This window comes from Schistocerca americana, chromosome 7 (genome assembly GCF_021461395.2).
Source record: "Schistocerca americana isolate TAMUIC-IGC-003095 chromosome 7, iqSchAmer2.1, whole genome shotgun sequence".
NCBI classification, from domain to species: domain Eukaryota; kingdom Metazoa; phylum Arthropoda; class Insecta; order Orthoptera; family Acrididae; genus Schistocerca; species Schistocerca americana.
In genome coordinates, this window is record NC_060125.1 from 47,874,550 (window position 1) to 47,895,913 (window position 21,364).

Genomic DNA, 21,364 nt, shown 5'->3' on the forward strand with positions numbered 1-21,364 from the left:
TCCGGCCGGCTCTCTGTAGCTGGTCGGGGTTTTGTGACACTAGATATTGGGCGTCAGTGAGAGAGGGGAGCAAAGGTCATTAGTTTGTCAGGGATGGCGGGAGCGAAAGCGACACTTTGTGGGCTGTGGAGTGAGCTCTTTCCTTGGCTCAGTGGATGCGATGTGTGTGAAACATTGGTGGTTTAACTGTCAGTCATTTATTGAGACATCCTTTAAACAAACAGAGTGATACAATATGTTTCAACTCGATCAATTCCTCGCAGCAGCGGAGCGGCGCGGGATCGTAGCTTGCAGAGTCCAGTGACCGCTGATACGGCGACGGCTAGTGTTGCAGCGGAGAGCCAGGCGGCATACTCTTCCATCCAGTACCACGCCCGTGACCCTCTGCGGTGGTGGCGTGGTCTTCTCCTGAATTCACTCGTTGTGTTATTAACAAGCGGCTAAAGCGTGGTGCGGAGTGCTCCGTGTCGGAATCGAACCAGCGACCCCCAGGTTTCGCGTCTTCTGGCGGAGTTCATCAGCCTCTACATCCACAGGTGACCCATTTGGTGAGCACGCAGTCCCTTCATCCTCACCAGCCACCTGGGTAAGTACCATGCCAACTTGTTTCTCGTAACACGTGGGATGACATCTTCCTCGTTGACCTATTGGCGCGGAGCCGACATCTTCTGTCGAGCAGCGTAGCGCAGCGGCTAAGTCCCTGCAGCGAAGTGTCACGTCCGCTGACTAACCTTCAGTTCGTCAGTCCAGGCGACGTTCCTTTGTCTCTTCTTTCTCTCCTCCAAGGTTCAAAATGGTTCAAGTGGCTCTGAGAGTTATGGGACTTAACATCGGAGGTCATCACTCCCCTAGAACTCAGAACTACTTAAACCTAACTAACTTGAGGACATCACACACATCCAAGGCCGAGGCAAGATTAGAACCTGCGACCGTGGCAGTCACGCGGTTCCGCACTGAAGCCCCTAGAACTCCTCGGCCACCCACTCGAAGGACCCCGTCATGCCCATTTGTAGGAGGTATTTATGCTGAGATTTTGACAATGTCACGAAGTTTCTAGGGCGGCGACTGACTTTTCGGTCGTTGAGGTATGCTTCTCCCATTGGGCAGAAATGTGACCAATGTCGACACACATGTTGACTTTCCACTGTTCTATGCTGGCGTGGTCGGGCATTGCCCTTTCGTCCTCCTCCGCATCGCCATATATGTCACGTATGTGAGTTCAGTATGGTGATAGTTCCTAGAGCATAGACCACTGAGATACGAACTGCTGTGGTCATCTCTTTAGAAGAATTGTCCATCTGCTCAGTCGTTCATATGTCGAAGTGCTGACTGATGCTGTGTAAACTCCGCTGGTCGTGGGTTTGACTGCAGCCGTTTCCGAATATTGTCGCTTAACGTGTCAAAGTCTCTAAAATGTTCATTTAACCTATAATAAGTATTTAAGTACTTTTATGCTGGACGTCTGCTTTAAATAACCATAAATAAAACATAATTGTTATACACAACCATATGTAACACATAATTATTATACAACCTATACTTCCAAACTGATTAATCGAAATATTCACAGCGTCCAAAATATGGAGAATGTTCCAGATAACTTCCACTTAAAAGGATAGTGACAGTGAATAAATTACAGGGAGTTTTTACACGTAGGAATTACCGAAAAGCTCTGAACTGGACTTGTTCCTCATAAAGCATTTCAAAAAGCATTACAAAATAGTTGGGTGAATGCTAACGATGTGCTATATAACATGGTGCGCAAACCTCAGAGCGTGCAGTACCACTCCATGAGTGTTATGAAGCGCATCTGCTGAGGTGGTGATGGTGTTCTCAGTAAACATCTGCTGAGGTGGTGATGGTGTTCTCAGTAAACCGTCGGTTTACTTTCTGCTGCTGCTTGAACTTCTTGACTGTGTGATTTATTTTCTGTAGCACTTGGAAACTGATGAGTTCCTGTTTGGTATTCATAATGATGTACTCATTATTCTCGAGGTAACCCATAAATCTGTTGTGGGGGATGTTCAAATGTTCGAATGTGTGTGAAGTCCTATGGGACCAAACTGCTGAGGTCATCGGTCCTTAGCTTACACACTACTTAATCGATTTTAAACTAACTTACGGTAAGTACAACACGCACACCCATGCCCGAGGGGGACTCGAACCTCTGGCAGGGAGAGCCACGCGGACCGTGACAACGTGCCTAAGACCACGCGGCTACCCCGCGCGGCAAGAGGGATGTTCTGCCTTGTTTTGCACCATACGCAAACTCATTATCCTTGCAGGCTTCGTCAAGTAGGTTATCAGATCGAGCCAGACGATTTTTTAGTTTCGTCGTAGGTTGCTGCACCCCACGTATATGCAGTTCAACTATTGGCTTCCGCGAATAGCATTGCGAACTCTGGTGTGCTACCTAGCACCCACGTTGTGCTACTGCACAGTCTTAGGTTTGTGCACCCTGTTATACACAAAGGCGCGAGTATTCATCCAGTTGTTATGAAATGATGAAATGCCATGTCATTTCATTGAAGCTTTGTTTCCCCAATGTCTTATGGCAAGAAACAAAAATGGTTCAAATGGATCTGAGCACTATGGGACTTACCATCTGTGGTCATAAGTCCCCTAGAACTTAAAACTACTTAAACCTAACTAACCTAGGAACATCACACACATCCATGCCCGAGGCAGGATTCGAACCTGCGACGGTAGCGGTCACGTGGTTCCAGACTGAAGGCCCTAGAACCGCACGGCCACACCGGCCGGCTACAGGAAACACATCCACCTCAGAACTCACCTGTAATTCCTCTGTGTAGGAACTCCCTGCAGTTTCTTCACCTTCACTGTCCTATAAGTAAGTTCACTGGTTTGTCTGTTGCACTTTGAAAACTGTAAATGTCTCTGTTTACAAGTCTTTCAGGTAAGATTTTTCAGATGGGGATTTCTATTTTCAAATACACACCAAATCACCTACGGTGAATTTCTGCTTGCATGGATCCCTCATCTTCATGCCACTGTGTACTACATTTAGTGGCTCATTTGCATGACCATCAATAGGTCTTATTTTAAATTTGTGATGTTTAGCTCGATTATGTTCCCACTAATTTGTGAGAGAATGTCTAGCCATAATCATGAGCCACAAGGACGAAACTGCATTCAGATACGGTTTTTATGGTACAGTTCAGACGCTCCACAATACTCATTCATATGGGAGACTATTGATTAGTGGTTTATTCTGTATCGCTCCATTACTGATTTCAAACACTTATTGTACATTTCCTTGAGACTTTTGAGTCTCACCTTCACCTACGATAGTAATAGAAACTGAAGACATGAATTAACATTTGTGCCCTGGTTGGGACTTGAATCCAGGTCTCTTTGCTTTCTAGGCAGGTGTGCTAGCGATTACTCCACGGTAGCAGTTTAGGTAAGATAGTTGCACGGACTATCCAAGTCGAATGCTCTCCCTAACAGAAATTCCAAGTCTCGTCTTCAGCTTATTTCCCCCTTTTTAAATTTGTTGTCGAGGCTTTGTATGTAATGGGGAAATCCTTCCTGTAAATCAGGTGCAGGTGCACGTGATCCACAGATCTGATAGAATTAAATTTTCCGTGAGTATCAAGTTTATCTGCAATAATGATAAAAGCTGAAGAAATGAATTTAAATTCTTGCCACAGCTGGGGCTTCAACAAAGGTCTCCTTGCTTACTAGGCAGGCATGGTACCCATTACATCACAATAGCAGTCCAGCTACGTATCAAGGAAAGTTTAGTTATATCAAATCTACAGATCACCTACAAGCAGGATTTCCACATTACGTCCAATTCTGGGGTGCTATTCCGAAACTGGAGGGCCTCACAATAGTGACGATTTAAGCAGGGGAAAATAAGCAGAAGACGTGAATGAAATTTGTGTTAAGGAGGACACTGGTCTAGTGTAGTCAGTGGAGCTGTGTTAGCTGCACTGCTACTGTGGTGTAATGGCTACCACACACATAACCAGTAAACAAGGAGACTTGGGTTGAAGTCCCAGCTGTTGCACAAATTTTAATTCATTTTTTCAGATCACAACGTTATCGTACTTATTGTAAAGTTAGTCTCTATAGGCAGTTTGCAGGTTGTCAAAACACCGATTGATCCTGACCTGCAGCAGTTCTTCAACACCTGGACAACTTTCTTTCCAGTCTTTGCCCTCACAGGCAGGACCCAGGAGAATTTGTGATATGTTTCTATGATCATTTACATACATCTGAAAACTTTATTTGATCATGAATAGTTTCTCATATCCCCCAGACTGGGCTGCCATAAATCAGCTAAATGTTGTACTGTGGTATGTGCACATGGGAATGTTCTGCAAGCAGGCCTTTGGAGAACTGTCTCCATAATTATTATTCAATGAAGCGTCTTTCTCGAATCTCTAATACACGTGATATTTCTTTTGAGTGAACTACATTCCCTGTGGCAGTTAAACGTTCTGTATAGTCTTCATCGTTCCATGATTTCTTTGAGTACATTGTAATATATAAAGGGGAAATTTGGGTAAATTGATGAGGAGTCAAAGATGATGAATTCTGAATCTGTCCAATAGCTCTACATATGCACAATGGTATTGCTTCCTTAGCGATCACTACAGGCTTGTCTGTTGGACTACATTTGCTTGGCCATTTTGTTTTCTTGAGAGCAGAGGCTTGGAAGTGGGCGCTGCTTTTGAAACAGTTTTTCCTATGGTTTAAATAAGTGTTGTGTAAGTAATAGTTCTATATTAATGAATATAAGTTGTTTCCTCTTATGCCTTATAGATGTACTGATGCTTTAATGATGGTTTAGTGAAATTATTCTGTAAGATTTTGTCGATATTTAAGTCTGTATTCAGAATGTCGACTGCAGTTAAGGAGACCAATTATGCAGACGCTAAGATCGTAAAGCCAGCCGGAGTGGCCGAGCGGTTCTAGGCGTTTCAGTCTGGAATCGTGCGACATCTACAGTCGCAGGTTCGAATCCTGCTTCCGGCATGTATGTGTGTGATGTCCTTAGGTTAGTTAGGTTTAAGTAGTTCTAAGTTCTAGGGGACTGATGACCTCAGATGTTAAGTCCCATAGTGCTCAGAGCCAATTTTTAAGATAGCAAATTCGTCATCTTACCCAGTTCTGTCCGTTGCCATGCTTCTAATTCCTTTGTGATAGTATATACTTATCGTTTTCATTACAGGATACATAATAAACATGGAGAACGTTCTATGTAAGGGAGACAGATCAACAGATATGGGGCAAGAAACTAAAGAAAGAGACAATGCAGCATGTACGAAATGGAAATCCTGTTAATGCCTCCAATAGGAAGTACAATCTCACTGAAGCTACTTTATGTAGCTATGTAAAAAAAATACTGCTGAAGTAGGATCCGCATTAATTCATATTGAATATACTGAAAATCTCATTTTCAATTAATATTTTATCTGAAACTTCCTAGAAGATTAAAACTGCATGCCGGACTGAGACACGAACTTGGGACCTTTGCGTTTCGCGGTAGCTCAGTTGGTAGAGCACTTGCCCGCGAAAGGCAAAGGTCCCGAGTTCGAGTGTTGGTCTGGCATACAGTTTTAATCTGCCTGGAAGTTTCATATCAGTGCACATCCTGGAAATATTTTATCTCATAACTTTTCACTAAAAATAAAACAAAATCTTGTCATTTAATTTTCCGAAAATCTCATTGTTGACCTAATAATTCACACTACTTACTTTATTTCAGGAATTACCACAAAATGCAGGCAGGTTTAAAATACACTTTATAATGACCAATTCCAAGAATTGGAACAATATGTCATTGATTTGGACAGAATAAATTTTGGACTGACAAGGTCTGTCTTAACTCGAATTATCTATGGTTATGGTGAATTTCAGAATATATAACACAGATTTAACGAAGCTAAAAAGATGGCTGAAAAAGATTTTCGTTAAATGTCATGGAATGGTTAAAGTTTTCTTCCTGTAAAGCTGAACCGACGTCAGTAGGTAGATTGGCTGCACTTAATAACGTGAATGTGGAGGGATTTTTTAAAACATACAGAAAATAAGAACAAAATACAAATCTGAGCCCCAGGTTCAAATTTACCCTACTTACACATGGAAAATACGCACGTAAAATTCAGTGTGAAGCGAAAACATAGTTTATAAAGTGACGTACCAGGCGGAAATATTCTGTTTAGTGTGTCAGTTATAACCTGGGACCCCAAGTTATAGTACTGAAGCACTTGCAAAACTTTTTTGTGTGTAAAATCCGTTCAGACGTGTAAAGTTAGTTTCGCTTATTCCAGTTTCACGTAAGGAAACTATCTAAATTTTACTGACTAATACATTTCCTTCCAAAAGTGTTACACGCCATGCAGGACAGGGAAACAAAAATCCAGCGAGAAAATGCTCCCGCCGGAGCAGAAAAAGGCAAATATGTTTATATCTATTCAAAAGTCTCTGAGTAAGAAGTATCGTACCAGCTGCCTCATTCTACTTTCCTAAACACATTTAACATTTTTCCCAAAATGCTTGGCATGCGAGCATATTCGCGCTTTTTCTATTCTGAGAGAGAAGACGACAGTTGCAGAGGCAATGAAACGGAAAAGTAATAAATGGCTCTGAGCACTATGGGACTTAACATCTATGGTCATCAGTCCCCCAGAACTTAGAACTGCTTAAACCTAACTAACCTAAGGACAGCACACAACACCCAGTCATCACGAGGCAGATAAAATCCCTGACCCCGCCGGGAATCGAACCCGGGAACCCGGGCGCGGGAAAAGTAATAAATACACGCTCGTAAATACACAGAGCTTGTACTATAGAACGAGCGAAGGAGACAGTGGCAATGTGTGTGAGAGAGAGAGGGGCACAGTGGCAATGGAACATAGCTGACAGTGACAGAACATAGCTTATAAAAGAGTCTAGGAGAGCAGAACACTGGTAATAGAAGGAGACAGTGCCATGGAGGAGGAATAAAGAGAAAGGGAATGTGGAGGAGGGTAAGAGCCAGTGATAATGAGAGAATGAGTATATGACAAGGACTACGAGGAATTCGGTCGTCTACTTCTACAACTACTTCAAAGTCATTTTCAGATGCCACGCCTCTATTCACACCTTTATGGCCACTTGCAGTCACATTTCATGTGTTGTGTAATTGTTAGGAAGAGGGGTAACGTTAACTGTTCACGTCTGACGTAGCTATGCTAATGCACGTTTAGTCGCACCAGAAATTTTAAATCCAGAAACGGAGGCAGGAATGGATGCGCGCGGATTAAGAAACATTATTGCGCGTCTGCAACTGGTTGAAGATTAATTCCTTTGAGTTTTATGTAAGGCTTGATACTTACCTCGACTCCCCAGCAACGTACAACAATGCCGGCATGGCTGCTTCGGCTGTACACTACACGTATTTACGTGCTTTCCGAAAACGTCTATTTAAAAATGCAAGTCCTCGTCACATCTGGTTGTAGAGTTTGCAACGTAGCTCGATGGAAAGAGAAAAACTTGCGATCTCCGCTTGTTATAACTTTCAATTAAGACAATACTGGGGGAGTCCAAGTACGTATGTCTTCATCGCACCAGATCAAAAGACTGATAGACACCGAAATCGATGGAACACCAATCGAGGTATATAAAAGAATAGATACTACAGTTTTCAGTTTCTGTTAGCTTACTCAGATATGATCATATCTCCATACTGTACGAGAATGGCGCGGATAAGAATAATTACAAATATTTATTTATATGTGTAGGCCATTTAAAAAACGAACAAAACTGGTCCTTCCGCCCTCACACACTGTATACTAACGTGATCCATACAGTGGACATCAGTATACAATGCATTACACTATTTGCACAGTTTTTGTACTTCAAAGTCACCAAGGTTGTCTTGTGTACGCCCAGGAGGAGTCATTACATAACATATGTATCAAATTTCGTTTAATGTACACTTTACAAAGTATTACTGCTACTGTTTACAAAAATTTTTAACGGTTACGTCAACAGGCGCATTTAAATTCAGAGTCTTTACTTTGATTATTGGAATCTTACCACTGGTATTGCGGCACTTTCCAGCGCACCCACCTCGCCTGTCGTCTGTCCCTCGTGCACTTGGGTTTGTTAATGCTGCAGTTAAGTTGAGCTGTCCATGAAAGTGCTACAATTTCACTTATTTATCCAAAGCCAATAAAAGTGTTCATCCCATTTCTGCAGTGTGGTGCGCTGAGGCTTGTGCATAGAGGAACAATCGATGCTGTGGTGAGGAGGTTCATCATTTACAGCCCAGGCGTTTGTTCCTGTCGTATATATACGTGTTCTCATCAACATAAAACGTCTGGACCAGAATACTTGCTTTTATTAAGTGATGTAAGTTGCTTCGCTACTCCGATGATATTTACTTCTACGTTACTCATATTGGCAGCTGTTCGTGATTCGAGTTATGGAATATTTACTTCGTCTTATTTTGTGAAGGCATTTCGGAAGGCTGTGTTTAGTAACACTCTTTGGCAGCACTATCTTCGATAGTATCTCCATTGCAGCTAACATACTTCACACACGACCAGAATCTCTTTGGATGTAAAACTTTGAACATAGCTGCTAAGGTTCAGTGACCGTGTCAGAATTATATTAGAACAAATAAGCCCTCGGTCATAAATATTAAGTCAAAATTGACCAAGTTTCGACGCTACTATGAGCGTCGTCTTCAGAATTAAACTAACTGTTCTAAAACGTATTAGGTATATAATACATTAATAAAATGAAAGTTTGTACTGACTGGAAAAAGATGCAGTACTTAAAAGTCACATTTAAAAAAAAACTAAGCCGGAAAGGCGACGTCATTAATGGTTGTAAATAAGATGGCGAGCCGCTAAGGGCTGCTCGTACTTGAGTGCACAAGGGTTGCGGCTCGCCATCTTATTTACAACTACAATCCCAAAGAAAGCAGCTGTTGACAGATGTGAAAATTACAGAACTATCAGTTTAATAAGTCACAGCTGCAAAATACTAACGCCAATTCTTTACAGACGAATGGGAAAACTGGTAGAAGCCGACCTCGGCGAAGATCAGTTTGGATTTCGCAGAAATGTTGCAACACGTGAGACAATACTGACCCTACGACTTATCTTAGAAAATAGATTAAGGAAAGGCAAACCTACATTTCTAGCATTTGCAGACTTAGAGAAAGCTTTCGACAATGTTGACTGGGATACTCTCTTTCAAATTCTAAAGGTGGCAGGGGTAAAATACAGGGAGCGAAAAGCTATTTACAGTTTGTACAGAAACCAGATGGCAGTTATAAGAGTCGAGGGGCATGAAAGGCAAGCAGCGGTTGGGAAGGGAGTGAGACAGGGTTGTAGCCTGTCCCCGATGTTATTCAATCTCTATATTGAGCAAGCAGTAAAGGAAACAAAAGAAAAATTCGCAGTAGGTATTAAAGTTCATGGAGAAGAAATAAAAACATTGAGGTTCGCTGATGACATTGTAATTCTGTCAGAGACAGCAAAGGACTTCGAAGAGCAGTTGAACAGAATGGACAGTGTCTTGAAAGGAGGATATAAGATGAACATCAACAAAATCAAAACGAGGATAATGGAATGTAGTCGAATTAAGTTGGGTGATGCTGAGGGAATTAGATTAGGAAATGAGACACTTAAAGTAGTAAAGGAGTTTTGCTATTTGGGGAGCAAAATAACTGATGATGGTCGAAGTAGAGAGGATATAAAATGTAGACTGGCAATGGCAAGGAAAGCGTTTCTGAAGAAGAGAAATTTGTTAACATCGAGTATAGGTTTAAGTGTCAGGAAGTCGTTTCTGAAAGTATTTGTATGGAGTGTAGCCATGTATGGAAGTGAAACATGGACGATAAATAGTTTGGACAAGAAGAGAATAGAAGCTTTCGAAATGTGATGCTACAGAAGAATGCTGAAGATTAGGTGTGTAGATCACATAACTAATGAGGAGGTATTGAATAGGATTGGGGAGGAGTTTGTGGCCCAACTTGACAAGAAGAAGGGACCGTCCAGTACGCCTTAGATAAGTTCGTACCGACTAAGGTCCAAAGCGAGGGGAAAGATCCACCGTGGTATAACAATCATGTACGAAAGGTACTACGGAAACAAAGAAAGCTTCATCATAGGTTTAAGAGTAGTCGAATCATATCTGATAAGGAAAAGCTGAACGAAGCGAAAAAGAGCGTAAAGAGAGCAATGAGAGAAGCATTCAACGAATTCGAACATAAAACATTGGCAAACAATCTAAACAAGAACCCTAAAAAGTTTTGGTCATATGTAAAATCGGTAAGCGGATCTAAATCCCCTATTCAGTCACTCGTTGACCACGATGGCACCGAAACAGAGGACGACCGAAGAAAGGCAGAAATACTGAATTCAGTGTTCCGAAACTGTTTCACTGCGGAAAATCGTAACACGGTCCCTGACTTCAGCCGTCGCACGGACGCCAAAATGGAAAATATTGAAATAAACGATATCGGAATTGAAAAACAACTGCTATCGCTTAGTAGCGGAAAAGCATCCGGACCAGACGAGATACCCTTAAGATTCTACAGTGATTATGCTAAAGAACTTGCCCCCTTTCTATCAGCAATTTATCGTAGATCGCTGGAAGAACGTAAAGTACCTAGCGACTGGAAGAAAGCGCAGGTCGTTCCCATTTTCAAGAAGGGTCATAAATCAGATGCGAATAATTATAGGCCTATTTCGCTTACGTCAATCTGTTGTAGAATAATGGAACATGTTTTGTGTTCTCGTATTATGACGTTCTTAGATAATACAAATCTCCTTCATCATAACCAACATGGATTCCGCAAACAGAGATCATGTGAAACTCAGCTCGCCCTATTTGCCCAAGAAATTCACAGTGCCGTAGACACTGGCGAGCAGATTGATGCCGTATTCCTGGACTTCAGGAAGGCATTTGATACGGTTCCGCACTTACGTTTAGTGAAAAAAATACGAGCTTACGGAATATCGGACCAGGTTTGTGATTGGATTCAGGATTTCCTAGAAGAAAGAACACAACATGTCATTCTTAACGGTTCAAAATCTGCAGATGTAGAGGTAATTTCGGGAGTACCGCAGGGAAGCGTGATAGGACCTTTATTGTTTACAATATACATAAATGACTTAGTTGACAACATCGGTAGCTCCGTGAGGCTATTTGCAGATGACACGGTTGTCTACAAGAAAGTAGCAACATCAGAAGACTCGTACGTACTCCAGGAGGACCTGCAGAGGATTAATGCATGGTGCGACAGCTGGCAGCTTTCCCTAAACGTAGATAAATGTAATATAATGCGCATACATAGGGGCAGAAATCCATTCCAGTACGATTATGCCATAGGTGGTAAATCATTGGAAGCGGTAACGACCGTAAAATACTTAGGAGTTACTATCCGGAGCGATCTGAAGTGGAATGATCACATAAAACAAATAGTGGGAAAAGCAGGCGCCAGGTTGAGATTCATAGGAAGAATTCTAAGAAAATGTGACTCATCGACGAAAGAAGTAGCTTACAAAACGCTTGTTCGTCCGATTCTTGAGTATTGCTCATCAGTATGGGACCCTTACCAGGTTGGATTAATAGAAGAGATAGACATGATCCAGCGAAAAGCAGCGCGATTCGTCATGGGGACATTTAGCCAGCGCGAGAGCGTTACGGAGATGCTGAACAAGCTCCAGTGGCGGACACTTCAAGAAAGGCGTTACGCAATACGGAGAGGTTTATTATCGAAATTACGAGAGAGCACATTCCGGGAAGAGATGGGCAGCATATTACTACCGCCCACATATATCTCGCGTAATGATCACAACGAAAAGATCCGAGAAATTAGAGCAAATACGGAGACTTACAAGCAGTCGTTCTTCCCACGCACAATTCGTGAATGGAACAGGGAAGGGGAGATCAGATAGTGGTACAATAAGTACCCTCCGCCACACACCGTAAGGTGGCTCGCGGAGTATAGATGTAGATGTAGATGTAGATGTAGGACGTGTTCTGAGCCATCAAGAGATCACAAATTTAGCATTGGAGGGCAGCGCGGAGGGTAAAAATCGTAGAGGGAGACCAAGAGATGAATACACTAAGCAGATTCAGAAGGATGTAGGTTGCAGTAAGTACTGGGAGATGAAGAAGCTTGTACAGGATAAAGTAGCATGGAGAGCTGCATCAAACCAGTCTCAGGACTGAAGACAACAACAACAACAATTAATGACGTCGCCTTTCCGGCTTAGATTTTTTTAAATGTGACTTGTAAGTACTGCATCCTTTTTCCAGTCAGTACAAACTTTAATTTTATTAACGTATTATATACCTAATATGTTTTAGAACAGTTAGGTTAATTCTAAAGACGACGCTCATAGTAGCGTATAAACCTGGTCAATTTTGACTTAATATTTGTGACCGAGGGCTTATTTGTTCTAATATAACTCTTTGGATGTTCTGCCAGTGACCGAGGGCTTATTTGTGCTAATATAACTCTTTGGATGTTCTGCCAGGTTTCGAGACAAAGTTTCGTTGTGGAAACTGTTATAAGTACCTCGAATTGAAGTCTGACTAAATTTCGAGCTTCTGTAAAAGATTGTCAATCTTGGGGAATTTGCATCTGTTGAAAATTTGCCATGTTTGTTGCGTTGTTTCTGAAAAAAATCGGCTATACATTGTGTTATATACATAGTTTTTACATTTCATCATTGTTGTGATAACCTAAGTATTTACATTTTAAAATATATTAACACCCCGAATTTGCGTATTTCTTATTCTGTACATATACATTTTCACATGGCACTTAGATTTCTTTACAAAAGTATTCTACAAAAATTTACGAATACACTGTACAGAAATTATACATATATGATTGTTAATATTATGTACATTTCTTGTGATTATATGTCACGAAAGATATTTCAGTTTTCACATTATCATTTTTGTCACATTTTGCTCTTGGATGTTTATATGTGATCAGTCTGTATTCACTCTCATCTTTAACATTACAGAGGTTATCATTTTTTCAATCTAATCTTCCGGTAATGACAAAATATTTGCATACAACATTACAACATGACTTGAGTAAGTTTTGTGTTCATACATCACACTTGACGGGCGAGTATCCATAGTGACAGATGCTGGGGAAGAAATCTTCCTAACATGATGAGTCGTGCGTGGCTCGTGTTCATGCCATTTATTGTTTGTCATCTTCTTTTGCAGTACTGCCGCCTCGTTTTCTTATTCCATTTACTGGCGTCACTAACTTCTGCCTTACTTGCCCACGAGTGGCGCTTATCGGTAAGTGCACTGTCGTACCTTCTCTGGAACGATACTATTTCCGGGTCGTCGTGTGTCTGGGAGTCAGTAGGAGACGGACCAGCAGTGCAGTCGGGCACGGAGCAGCGGTCGGCGACGAAGGAGCGTTGGGCCACAGCACCAGTGAGGTGCGGACAGCCAGTACTCGCCGACCGCTGGCGACACACATGCACTGTCCGACTGAAGAAGGCTGGAGCAGGAACGACCACTGGTTGGTTGTTCGGTCCGTCGTCTCATCGGACGACGTGTATTTGGTCTTTTGACAGTGTCCGGGTGTAAGCAGTCGGTTGGTTGGCGAAGAACAGCGAGGAAGTCGCTATGGCGCGGAGTCAGGCTGGAGCCGCTGGCGGTGTGCACGTGCAGTTGGAGTTGTGAGGCACTTCTTGCGACGGTTACGAAGTTCGTCGCCCACCCATCTTGGACACAAACGTTGAGTGCTCACTTAACCTACTATGAAGCTTCAACTGGTATCACATCTCTTCGTTTGATCCTGGTTGTCACTTTCTGGACATTCCTGCAGAGCAACATGTGTGCATTGAAGTTGGCTGGAGTTGCAGTCGTTTTACTATGTGGTGTTTAACTTAATTTAATTCATTCCTTCATTAATCGAGTGTACCAGTGGTACCTTCTGCCTTGTGGCCGTTGATGTTTCCGTTACCTGCTCTGGGCATTGATGTAATTTTCGGCAGTGCATTTTCCTCATCATGTTGATGCCGTCCAGCATGGCATGTAGTTCGACAGCTGAGGTGTGTTGGTAGTTTTGGACGTTTATTCTGACTTCGCTGGATTGGGCACCAGTATCCAGAACATTGTGCTGTTGACATCTTGTAGTCGTTTTGCCGGTCAGGTAGAGCAGAACTGATTTGTTGGTTGGTTGGTAAGCTTGCTTTCGGTTGGGTTGCCTTCCGATTAAGAGGTTGTCAGTCTGGCTGCCTATCTGACCTAAACGTGTGTTAGTGTTACTTTCCCAGGCTGACACTTGGAACCTTCTGAGCGCCGCTCCTTGTGTTTTACTTAGTGATTTCCTTTCCAGTCTTAAGTACTCTGTGTGACCCTCAGTCGAGTTTTAGCTTATTAAAATTGCAAGGCTTTTCTTCTTAGGTCTTAAGCTGTAAAAAAATTGTTTCTTGTTTGGTATGTGGTCTTCAACCGAGTTTCAGCCTTTCAAAATTAAAACTGAAAATTCCTTGTGAATAGATCTAAAGCCGTAAATTTGTTTCAAGTTGGTATGTGGCCTTCAGCCGAGTTTTCAGCCTGTTCAAATCAAAAGTTGAAAATTTTTGTCAAGCCCTTAATCCGTAAAAAATGTTTTCTGGTTTTATGTGCCTTCAGCTGTGTTTTCCAGCTTAAACAAAAAAACTGGAAATTTCTTTGTCTGAGCTTTAAGCCGTGAGATTGTTTGGGTTTCGTATGCGGCCTTCAGCCAAGAGGTATGTGAAGCATTTTAGGATAAAGGCTTTAGCCTATCTTAGTTGAAATTTTGAAGCTCTTTCCTTTAGGCCTTAAGCTGTAAAATTGTTTTTCGCGTGGTGTGTGGCCTTCAGAGGAGTTTTAATCTCTCGTAAATTAAAAATTCAAAATCCTTGTCTTGCCCTTAAGTCATAAGATTGTTATTCTTTAGTATGAGACCTTCAGCCTCTTCAAATTGAAAGCTCTTCTTCCTTGGTCTTATGAAATTAAATTGTTCTGTTGATATGCGACCTTCAGCCGAGTTTTCAGCCTATTTAGATTAAACTTTGAAGATCTTTGTCTCGGCCTTAAGCCGTAACACTGTTCTAGATTAATGTGAGGCCTTCAGCCGAGTTCTATGGAAAAAATTTAATCTAAGGCTTTCAGCCTATTTGTATTGAGGATAAAAAAAAATTCTAAAGAAGTGAAACCACCAGAAGAACTGCTGTACCTCATTTCCTTGCTTAGGCCTTGTGCCTTGGATTTTCGATGTGGCCTTTAGCTGATCTAAATCAAATCAAAGAAGGTCTTTCGTTCAAACTTCGAGAGTTTTGATACTTGCTTGTGTGATTATCTGTTTTAAGAAATAAAGTTTATATGCAGAGTGCAGCTGACAGTAACTTATTTTGGCCCCTTTCCACAAATATAACCGCATCCACTCTGTCCTGCTAGCCCAAGGATTTCACATGAGATCCCGATAAGCCTGCATGACTGCATTTAGCTACGTCTCGGACAAGTTTACTAGGATGTTTCTACTGGTCTACTTGATACATTAAAGACAGGAAGAAGCATTCATTTTTACTCTAGTACTGCAATGCTTCGTTTATCACCAAGGAACTATCGAGTCCATCATTTCACGACTGTCAACTCATGTTAATCCCTTTACTTCATGATTATTCTGATATTACAATACTGTGTTATACAAAAGTCATCATTGACTGTAAACAGTGTACTTATACTTCGTTTTGCTGCATTATATCACTCTTTTGTATTCTGTTGTGCATGAATATATCTCTACGAGAATTGTGCCATTGAAGAAGTGTAAAACGATGTTGAGACAACTTGTCTTCATGCGCAAATGTCCTGCTTGGCGCTTTTCTCAATCGCATGGACTTGTAATGCTTGGTCTGATCCGTTTTTACTATGTACCGCAAGACCTAAGTTCAACATTTTCATACACCTGGCTTAGTGCAGCTTTTCATGCACACATTCTCACCATCACACTCACACATATTTTTACTCACATATTTACTTATTTTCGGTGCAGCCCTTATGCTCTGGTACAAAACACCTATTTTATCGAGGACATGACCCGTTTGCTGGAAGGACACTTAAATATTAACTTCAAACTAAATGAATAGTTGCTCACTGGCTACTAATCCATCACACTTTCAATATTCAATTTCCATCAGTATGCAGTTCAGTCTTTCTCAGTGTTTTTATGACTTGTAAGAGCACACATGTTTGTACTGCAGTTGTCGTTTTCACTTACCTTTCTGCACCTGAATAGAAAAGTGTTGTCATACATGGGGCACAATCCTATTTCTCATACTATATTCAAGAATTGTTCGTATTTCTTCATTCCTCATGTAGATATCCCCTTTCATGTAGCTTGTAAATACCCACTTGAGTAAATGTAAATAGCTTGTGCATAGTATCACAGTGTGTAGCTAGTTTTCAGTAGATAGCATTTACTTTGTCCACTGTATATTAGCTTAGTTCTTCTGAATTTCTCAATCTTAGTTTTGTTCTGTAATATAGACGTTTTATTTCCTTAGCAGTTAACTCATATTACAGAGTTATCTCTAAGTGTAGACTAATTGGCATTTCTTTGCTAACATACGACTGTCGTCTGGCAGCAGTCTGTCAGTTTACACTGTGCTGTGCACATGTGCAGAGGTTGCCAACCATAAAGCTGGCTACTGCATGTGTGCAGTTCTGTCCTGACTGCTCTACTCCACTTCCATGCACCGCATCTCAATCACACAATTACTGTTGTTTAAACAGTGTAGTGTCACATTAAATAATTTCTCACACTCAGTGAGGATAATGTTTTCTGAGCTTCTATGGCTCGTAAACACACCATGAAAATCTTATATAACTAAAACTTACATTCTGATAAGGCAACACACATGAAATAGCAAAATGAAATCTTTCCTAAATACCAAACATCAATTTATATTCAATCTCTTATATACATTTATAGACATTGCTTCAACTCATGGTTGACCAGTGTCAAATTCCGTTTAGCACACAGAAACTCATGTAAATCTCTGTATGGGTATAGCCCTTTTTCCTTATCACTTATAGGCTTCTGGGTGAGGGATTTTTGACGTAACAAATGGCCCAGTGTACAGCAGTTGTCACTTGTGAATAGCTTCTGCCCCCACATACAAAGGCAGTGTACTTACAGCTATCTTCATGTAGTGCAATTTGCCAGTACAAGGCTCAGAGATCTATTATGATGAGGTACTTAACGTTATGTAATTTTAGAAGTTGTTGCTCCACACACTACCATATGATTTGCTAACTGCTAAAATGGGGCTACAGTGTGGGAATAATGATGGTTGTATTATTTCTCCATTTAGCATTCTATTGATCTCTTTCCTGACACCCTCATTCTTGGCTGATGGACTGGGATAAGACGAAAAGCAGAAGGTTTTATGTTGGTACACCTCCATTTTGTATTTGTATCCTTTGATTATGCCAGGGCGTCACTTGATACTCACTGCCTCACTTACCTTATTGTGCATGATGTCAGGGCCGATCTCCACTTCCTGTGATTGCCCAGTGCCCTGTGTGTTAACAAACATGATGGTAGGATAGAATTGTGTTTGAAAGTCAGCAATGTGTTTTGGTTTGCTTTCTCTTGTATTTGACTTAACTAGGTTTAATGAATATTGTTGGTTGTTCATGAAGAAATGTCACTTCTCCTTATCAATGTCAATTTCTGCTTGGTGCTTCCTAAAGGTGTCTATGACTATAAGGCAGTTTACTGCTAGCCTTTCAATCACAAGAAAAAGGTACTGTGAAGAGAAGCTATCAATTTGAATAGCAATCCATTACTGCAATTTTGCGCCTTTAGTCTTACATACTACAGCTGTTTCGATTTTACAGTCTTGGACTGGAAGCGTTGGTATGTGACCTCGCTTTTGTGACTGATCAAACAAACCCTGTAAAACTATATTTATGGTAGCTCTAGTGTCCAGTAATGTGGGGACCCTTAAACCAAGTATTTGTGCATTGATTACTGCCTGAGTAATATCTTCTTGATACAGGTCTTTTTGAGATACCACAGCTGCCGTATCTAATAAAACTGCTTTTAACTCGTTCCATGCCCTAATCTCTATTACTGGTCATCGAATTGGGACCTATTGAGACCAGTTCGAGTTTTCCGAATTACTCTGAGAACTAACTTCCTCGTTAGGGTAACCTCAACTACGTGCAAATTATGGATCTGGTTTTGCCAGTTAGTATCCTGCGCGGCTCTTGATTCGAAATTTCGTAGGTCCTGCCTGCTATTCTAAATGTAGTTTTGATTCCACTGGTAACAGTCAGGCGATAGTGGATTATTGGGTCGCCTTTGCTAGTGGCAGTTCGGGTCATTGTCCCCAGTCAGCAGTGCACTGTACGCTTGCTGACTATAACCTCTCTGGCCATTAATCCTGACGGATTGAAATTCTGTCCTTAGTGATTTTTATGTCCCCACTTCAATTTTTGTCCCTTTCCGTTACCCAGTTGGTTCCAATTGGTATTGTTGCGAGGGGGGGGATTTCGCTGCCAACTGTAATGGTTGATATTGCCATTCCCGCTGTGTTGTTGATTAGTTCTTGTGAGGTCTGCCTGCACGCTGTCATTTTGTGGTTGCGCAGGTTTGTCTTCGTAGATAAGATCAATGGACTAGACTGAAAGGAAATTCTCTAAATCGCGCTCAGGAGTGTTGATTAATTTCTCATGTATGTTAGCTGGTAGTCAGCTTTTCAAAATTTTTACGACATCTACGTTGATTCTCCAGTAACAGGTTTTATTTCGATACATTTCGAAGTATCTTCTGAGTCTGCAGTGTTCGCTGCAGAATGGCGCGGATTAAACATTTTGCGCCTCAGTATCTCTTGTACTGCGATGGACCTGAATTTGTCAAGGAATGCCGTTTCCAACTGTTCGTAGGCGTGACATTTTTCTGTCATGTCTGTGACCCACAGAAAGCCGTCATCCTGGGTATAACCTACCACATAGCCTATCATCTGCACTTCAGTCCAGTTCCTTGGCAAAACGTTCCGGAAGGCTCTTACGAACACGACTTGGTTTGTTCCCTAACCTTCGAAACAAAAAATCGGAAACTGACTGTGTTCATATCTTGTGACAAATCAGTGAGCAATTGTGTGTTTAGACCTTTTCCCATACTTACAAGCTTATCCGATAACTCAATTCAAAGATCAGCCCGCAAATCTTTTGCCAAGTCATTGAACTGGTGCATTATGTCAGTTTTGAAAGCATCAGAAGTTTGGTTTTGTTGTTCCAGAAATTCCTTTTGTATATCAATGCTTTGTTTGACTTTATGTTTTTGCTCTTCCTTAAACTCATTCTTAAAATCAGTAAATCTTTATTTAAATAAATATTGTAACATTTGCCCGTGATCGGTATTTCCGACGTGCGCAATTCACCCTTTTAAATCAGGTTTGCATTAGTCGCAAATGTGGCAAGCAAAAAATGACTTAATAAGACCGCGCTGTCGTGTTACATTTTCACCAAGGAAAAAGTACTCCCTGAAAAAAATTGTGACCCTTTCATCATCGTATAATTACGAATGATAATGTGACCATAATTTTTGCCCATGTCATCTGAAAAATGTAACTGATCGTAGTCACTGCGTCCGAAATTTTCAGTTTCGATTTCATTTGTTGCCACGTTCATGTCGGCGAAATCTCGTGCCTGGCTATCCGCCAATGGACTGGCAACAATGTTCCCAGCTTTTAAACCAAGGAAACTTTATAGTTCATATTTTATGACAAATAATCATTTGTAATGATGTTACGATGTAAATTAATTATAACGCACTTTTTAATCTACTTCTTCTGTTTACCTAATCATAGACGTCTTTCTGATTAGCTAGCAATGATGTCACACTCAGGATGGTGGGCGTGAACAAGCCTATTTAATAACCGTCCCTCCTTGTCCGATTAGCAGTTATTCCAGCGTCGAGGGTCGGCCCAACTTGCTCCTCGGAGTCCACCCACCGATCTGCGTATATTTATTTATTACTACATTTTGCTATATGTACTTACTATTGTAACGATCCCTCTATCTGGTAATATGTTTTCTCAGAGTCTGAAGATGGTTCTTAAGTAGAATCGAAACCGGTCATAGTAAAAAGTTGCGATCAAGACTGTTTTTAATTTTTAAATTTTAATTTTAAGATCGCTGATAATGTTTTTAAAACAAAATTATAAAATTTTACAATTTAGGTGAGGTTTGAACTCACGACCTTCTATGCAACAGTCTAGCATCATAACCGCAACACCACACTGACAATACCACTAATGTGAAGTATCTATTACAAAAAAAGAGTTTGATAATTGAATGTGATATTTAACTAACTGCCGTGATGGTATTGGATATCAGCTTCTCTAATGCATTACGTTTAGACCACAATCGGCAAACGCAATTACCTTTCTGTAAGTGGCGTGCGTTAAGGAAGTAAATGGATTCATAAATGTTGATGAGCCTTTCATTATTTAGATAGCAAACCGAGTTTGGCGAAATAATAAAACTTTGATGCGATCTTCAAATGATATTTTCTGTGCTGAAAATCACGTATTGTGAGGGAACGTTGCGTCATAATTACTTTTAAATATCACATTTGTCAGATACTTCATAACCTGAAGTTCTCCTATCTTAGTTTACTTCGTGATTGAGAGTGTTGGGATCAGATTAGCAAAAGTGCTTTAGCAGTTACGTAAATCGGCCGTGCGTGTCTTTCTAGAAACTGAAATGAAGAGACGTTGAAACGAAGAGGGGCTTCCAAGCGGAACTTCTGCGAACATCAGTTGGAAACATGTCTGTTTTCGCAGCCTCTTGCACTTAATTATCTAGCACTGTCGCTCTGCAAGCCAATACAGGCTTTAAGTTGAAAATCTAACTGTAGATGTGGGTAAAGTATGTTTATGAATGATTTTCATCCTTTAGTAACGTATTTATTGGACTAGTGCCTCATTACAAACATTTATGAGGACAGTATGGACACAAAACGTCTTCACATCAATCCACAGGAAACTCCGGTTGTGGACAGATTTCGTATGTCCAGTAATTGAAAACTGGTGCGGACATACCTTACGACCGTGGTTATGATGTCATGGCGGTTTCAGACGATTGCCTCCATTGCTTCCTATTAGACCACCAAAATACACAAGAAGACTATGAAATGGTTCTCATTTTTGGGAAATTAGTTATTGGGTGTTTATTGTTTAACAGTGTTGGTTGGACACAGTTATATTGTAGGCACATACTAAGCCTCTAAGGTCGAAGAAGTATGTGGTATATGCATACTTAGAAAGGCTCACATGAAGGCTTAGACATTCAGCTAAAAGTGTTA